Source organism: Peromyscus leucopus, chromosome 2 (assembly GCF_004664715.2).
Source record: "Peromyscus leucopus breed LL Stock chromosome 2, UCI_PerLeu_2.1, whole genome shotgun sequence".
NCBI lineage: Eukaryota > Metazoa > Chordata > Mammalia > Rodentia > Cricetidae > Peromyscus > Peromyscus leucopus.
The window spans coordinates 38,704,235-38,710,506 of record NC_051064.1 but is presented as its reverse complement, the minus strand read 5'-3'; positions in this window follow the sequence as shown (position 1 = coordinate 38,710,506).

Genomic DNA, 6,272 nt, shown 5'->3' with positions numbered 1-6,272 from the left:
TATTATTCTTGAGCTTAATCTATTTTTTTATAATCCTTAAGAATGCAGGCTCTGTTTTCATTTACTGCTTTATAGAGACTCAGCTTTAGGCAAATCAATGAGCTAAGACCTGTTGTTCTAATCCACCAATGAAAGGAGGAGCATTTTTCAACATAACTGAGGATTTTGTTGTTATATAATTACTATTTAAATTATGATACAAAGATAAAAGTAAGTCATGAGTTTAAAATTTACTAAAATCAATATATAATGGCATTTGCAAAGTGCATGTTCTAGGTTTTATTTTAAAATATAAAATAAACTTCAGGTTGCACAGATTACATAAAGCTAGTATAATTCAACTATAAAGTTAAATGGCCTTTAGAAAATGCTTTGAAACAAATACCTCATGATTCAAAGCAAGGATTGCCATGGGATGATAATGCTCATATTTCAATGTATATTATGTATTCTGTAACATATCATATGTGTGTATCTGTTGCTTTTGAAGGAAATTAAGTGAAAATTCTAAGGAAAGATCATAAATTAGTGGTTGTAGATTCTTCAGTAACAATGACTAGACTAGCACTGAGTAATTGGATAGGTTTCCAGTATCTGTCATCATCATCCTTTTGTTGAGCAAGTCTTAAATTCAATTAGAGACCTGTTGGTTACCACCTAGGTTTGTGTGCCACTAATGCATGCTTATGATTATTGTGCAATTTAAACACACACACACACACACACACACACACACACACACACACACACACGTCAAACATAGTACTCACCAGTTCCCAAAGACTGATCACTTAAAGTGATAATTTAGCCATAGCAATAGAAGAAAAGTCCAGAATTCAAGAAGGGTTCTGCATTTATTATAGCCTGCCCAAGTGCTAACCTGAAGTACTTTCAGAAATTAAATTAGCTAGGTTTATATATTTTATCAGTCTCTAATTCTCTAATATCCCTCATAATTTTGATTTGTGGAGCTGGTTTTAAGTTTTTATTCAACTGAGCATGGTTTTGTTACATGTTGTTTATATACAACATGCAATCTAAAATACACCTATTTTTGCAAGATACAAGGAGATAAACAAAACATACACATTTCATTTTAACCCCACTTTTGCAACCTACTTGGAATCTTTCATCACCAGTCACTTCCTGCCCACAACTTTACCTGTCTTTCTTTCTTAGTCTTAGCCTACCTGGATTTTTTTTTTCCAACGCTGTTTGTTTTAGAAACATGTCAATGATTCATTACAATGCATAGGACATGGCTATCTGGTCTCAGAAACAGAAAAATAATAGGAAGATGCATTTTGAATCCAATATAAAAAGTCAGCTGTATTGTAATACGATGTTAATTGGTGGTCACAAAATCTTCTAAACTTGAATAGCCAGTATGAAAAATGTAATTCATGCATTGAACAATTTTTACAGCTATAGGAGAAATTACCAGGAATGATGTGATTTCCTTGTTAATAGAGAATTTCTTCTGAATCAAGTCTTTGTGTGTGTGTGTGTGTGTGTGTGTGTGTGTGTGTGTGTGTATCTATGTATCTATCATCTACCCATCTATCTACCTATCTATCTATCTATCTATCTATCTATCTATCTATCTATCTATCCATCTACCTACCTACCTACCTACTTATCTTGTGTTGTGTGTGTGTGTGTGTGTGTGTGTGTGTGTGTGTGTGTGCATGCTCATGTACAAGTAGAGGCACATGTATGTGTGCATGTGTTGGCCAGAAGTCAATGTCAAGTGTCTTCCCCCATACCTTGCTGGCCCAAGAAAGGACTGCCCACTCACCAAGAGCTCACTAATTCAGCAAGACTAGCTGGATAGCAAACTCTAGGAATCCTTGTATCGACCTCACCAGCACTTGCAGGTACAGATACAACCACATCTGGCTTTTTACATGGTTCTGGGGAATGGAGCAATCGTTTTACCAATCAATCCATCTACCTGGGCCCTTGAGGATTTTCATGTCGATGCTATAACATAAAATTTGTTTCAAATAAAACTAAGTAATATATTATTCACAATAATGCATACATCATTAGAGATGGCAAATGATAGATTTCAGATAGATAAGTAGATGATGTAGATAATAGATGATGGTGATAAGTAGTGGAGTGCTCATTGATAATGTGATAACGCAAACACTTGTCCTGGGATTTTGAGTTTGGTAGTGAATGTGACACTGGCTCTCTGCTTTCAATATGGTTATAGTTTTGTTTTTTTTTAATCAGGAAAGTATTATGTTCCAGTTTATGCAGGCTTCTTTTGATTCTTATGATTGTATCAGAATATTCATAAATAATCGAGATGAAGAGCAAGCAGAACAAATATATACTAGTTCCACAGAGGAAAATGAATTTAGATGTAGTGCTCAGTACTTTAGGAACATGAAGTTTGATGTACTGCTTAGACTGTTATACTTCAAATAGTTTACACTTGCTGAAAGGACCTCTTAGCTGGACCTCATCTTTTGTCTGAAAGCCACAATATGGACTCAGAACTGGATGCTTTCTAACTTTTTAATATGAGGAGAATGAATTGGATATCTTTTGAGACTGTTATTTAATGCTAAATCATTTTTATTGCTATTGATACAAAAAGTGGAATGGGGGGTGGTGGAAATTATTCCTATAAAGTGTCCTAAAATCCATTAGGGCCAACTTTCAGTGACAGCTCAGTTAGTAAAGGATTGGTTGCCTTACAAGCATGAGGACCTGAGTTTGAACACTAGAACCCCAGTAAAAGGAAGCTGTGCATGGTGATGCACATTTGAATTCCCAGTGCCAGAGAGGCAGGGACTTACTTGAAGAGTTCCAAGCTAGCGAGAGATTCTCAAAAACTATGTAGATGACATTAGAGGAATGACAGATGAGGTTGTCTACTGGCCTCTACATGAAAGTACATGCATATGTTCCCACATACAAAAGCATGCTTGCACAAACAAATGTCCCCTACCCATATATATTTATAAAGTAATTTTATAAAGTAAATTTTAGTAAATTAATAATAAATTCAGTAATATCATATCACGTCTAATTTGCTCAGAAATCATTTCTCTAATCTATAGCTCTTAAATACCATTGTTGTGGTTATTAAATATGTTAACAAAAATAGAAGATCTGAAACCTCCCAGCACGTGATATTCTTCAATAAATGTTGCTATTATCATTTTAAAGCACATACCTTTCAATGGATGAGTAGATGAATGACTTCTGATATGCAATGGAAAACTGCATAACAATAAAATAAGCTGAGATGAGCATCGTGGAACATGCCTGTCATCCCAGCAGTGAGTTGAGAGGTAAAATGATTATGTGGTCAGGTTATCTTCACCTGTGCAAAATGTTCAGAGCCAACCTGGGCTGTGCTAAGACCTTTACAAACAAACCAATAAGACAAACAATAATATGGATGAATGATAGGTGTTTGCAAAGTGACAAAATTCTATACACCAAATTTTTTTTTTAAATTTATATCACCTTTAAAATGATAAGCTATATTTAGAATACCAAGTGTTATAGAAATATGGTAGATGATCACAAAGTCTTTTGGGATGGATGATGTCTCAGTGTGTCAGTACTAAAGTTTTTAATATCTTTTTATTTTTGCTGATAATTTTATTTTTCATAAAAATATATTCTGATTATTCCTTTCCCCTCTATCAGCTCCTCCTGGATCCTCTCCACCTCCCAACACACCTAATTCCATTCCCTTTCTCTTCTCTCTCTTTAAAAATAAACAAAACAAAGCAAAAAACAAGAAGCACACATACAAAAAGGGAAATCAAGATATACCAGCAAAATACCCATAAGACAAAACATGCTTAAACAAAGAAAAATGAGACAGAAAATCTACAAAAATATTCATTGAGTTTGTTTTCTGTTGGCCAACAATTATTGGATATTAGGGCTACCCTGAAGTTTGGTTAATATACCCAGTGAGATGCCATTGGAGAAAGCTAACTGTTCTTTGCAAACTGGTATCAGTTGTAGAAAGCTTCTTAGTGAGGAAGGTGAGCTCTTGTCTACTTCCTCCCCACTCAGCACTGGGGCCCTCTAGCTTGAACTTGAGCAGGTCCTGTGCATGCTGCTATTGTTTATGCAAGTTCATATGTGCATGAGACCTTTTTTTTGCATCTTGAAGAACTGTTTCTTTCAAACAATCCATCCTCTCTGGCTCTTACAGTCTTTCTTCCTCCTCTTCTGCATAGTTCCCTGAGCCCTGAGGGGAGGGGTTTAATGGAGACATCCCATTTAGTTCTGAGTTCCAAAATCTCTCCCTCTCTGAACATTGTCCCCTTGTGGGTCTCTGTGTTAATGCCCATCAGTTGCAAGAGGAAGCTTCTATAATGATGGATTTGCAATGCACTGATCTTTGGGTATGTATCAGAATGTCACCAGTAGTTATTGTATTGATGCGTTTCTTTAAAAGAACAATCATACTAGTTTTCTCCCTAGGACCCTGCCCATCCAGTCTCAAGTTCTTGGCCTTACCAACAGGATCAGACATGGGTTATATCCCTTGGGGTGGGCCTTATATCCAGAGAGTCATTGGTTTCTCCCACAATGTTTCCACCAGCATGCCTTACAGACAGGTCAGCATTGTAGATCACAGGGTTGGTTGCCGGGCTGATCATTGCCTTTCCCTTCTGATAACATGCAGAGACCTTCCAACATTATGAAAGCTAATTGGTAGTGATGAAACTTCCAGGTCACTATCAGCTTGAATTCTCAATGTTCTACAAGTCAAGTATGTAGTGACTTATAGGACTTACCATCAAGTTGTAGGAGTAACCAATAGCATTAGCAATGATTTGTTATGTTTGGGGACTTATGGGACCTCACTAGCCAGCAGCTTCAAAAGAGGTAACTTAATCCTGGCACTAAGCCTGGATTTGTAAGCCTCTGATGACGAGTAAGGTCATTGCCTCCCTCCCAATTATAAGATAACTCCATTTTAGTTGCTTTTTATGTGTATATATAAGTATTTTAGGAAGCTTCTAATGTAGTAGATTTCCATATGACATTTTGGTAAGATAGTTAGTGTTATCTATCTCTCCTACCATTCCTTCCTTCCCATCACCCACATCAATTTTACCTTCTCTGATCCATTATTCCTCTTTTACATTATGTACCACTGAAGATCAAAACTAACACCAACAAATGAAAGAAAACATGTAATGTTTGTCTTTCTGGCTCTGGGGTATCTCACTCAGAATGTTTGTTTCCAGCTCCATCTATTTAACTGATGATTCAAAATTTTGTCTTTCTCTTAACAGCTGAATAATATTCTATTACTTAAAATCCACTCATCAGTTGAAGGACATCTAGGTTGTTTCCATGAATAGTGCAACAATGAACATGGATTTGAGTACATTCCCAAAAATGGTATAGTTGTATTCTGTGGTAAATATATTTCCATACTTTTTAAGGTATTTCTACACTGACTTCCATAATGGTATGCAAGTTTCCACATCCACCAGAAGTCAGCGAGTGTTCTCTTTGTCCCAAATCCATGTCAACATTTGTTGTCATTTGGGCTTTTTGTTGTTGTTGTTGTGTTTTCTTTTTGTTTTTGTGCTTTAATTTTGTTTGTTTTTATTTTTGTCTTAGAAAATTTGGCCTTAAGGTTAAAGTTAAATCTGATTTAAGGTTAAACCTTAAAGTAGTTTTAATTTTTATTTATGTATGTCTAAGGATGCTGGACATTTAAAATAGTCCTTGACTATTTGTATTTCTTTTGAGAACTGTCTGTTTAGTTCCATGCCCAAATTTTTAGTTGAGTTGCTTTTTCTTGATGTTTGATATTTTTAGTTCTTGTCATATTCTAGATACTCTCCCTTTATCAACTGTATAACTAGTAAAGATTGTGTAGATGTAACAGTCTTATTAAATAAAAAGCACAGAGCCAAATGCAGTTACAAACTCAAGAAGTCAGTGCAGTAGCTAAGAGCTGAGACTAAAACCGCCTTCTTATCACCTGCTGCCACTGCCATCCTTCCCCTGAGAAAAAGGACCTACTTCCTGTGTGTCTGTCTTTTTATTGACTTTCTGTTCTGCCTTCTCATTGGTTGTAAACCCAACCACATGACCTCCTCCTCACTGCCTGTCTATACAGACCTCCAGGTCTCTATGGTTGGTATTGAGATTAAAGGCATGTGTCTCAAGCTGGCTATGTCCTTGAACACACAGACTCTGCTTGTCATGAATGGGTGTTGGATTTTTCCTTTTTTCTTTTTCTTAAAATTTTTTCAAGACAGGAT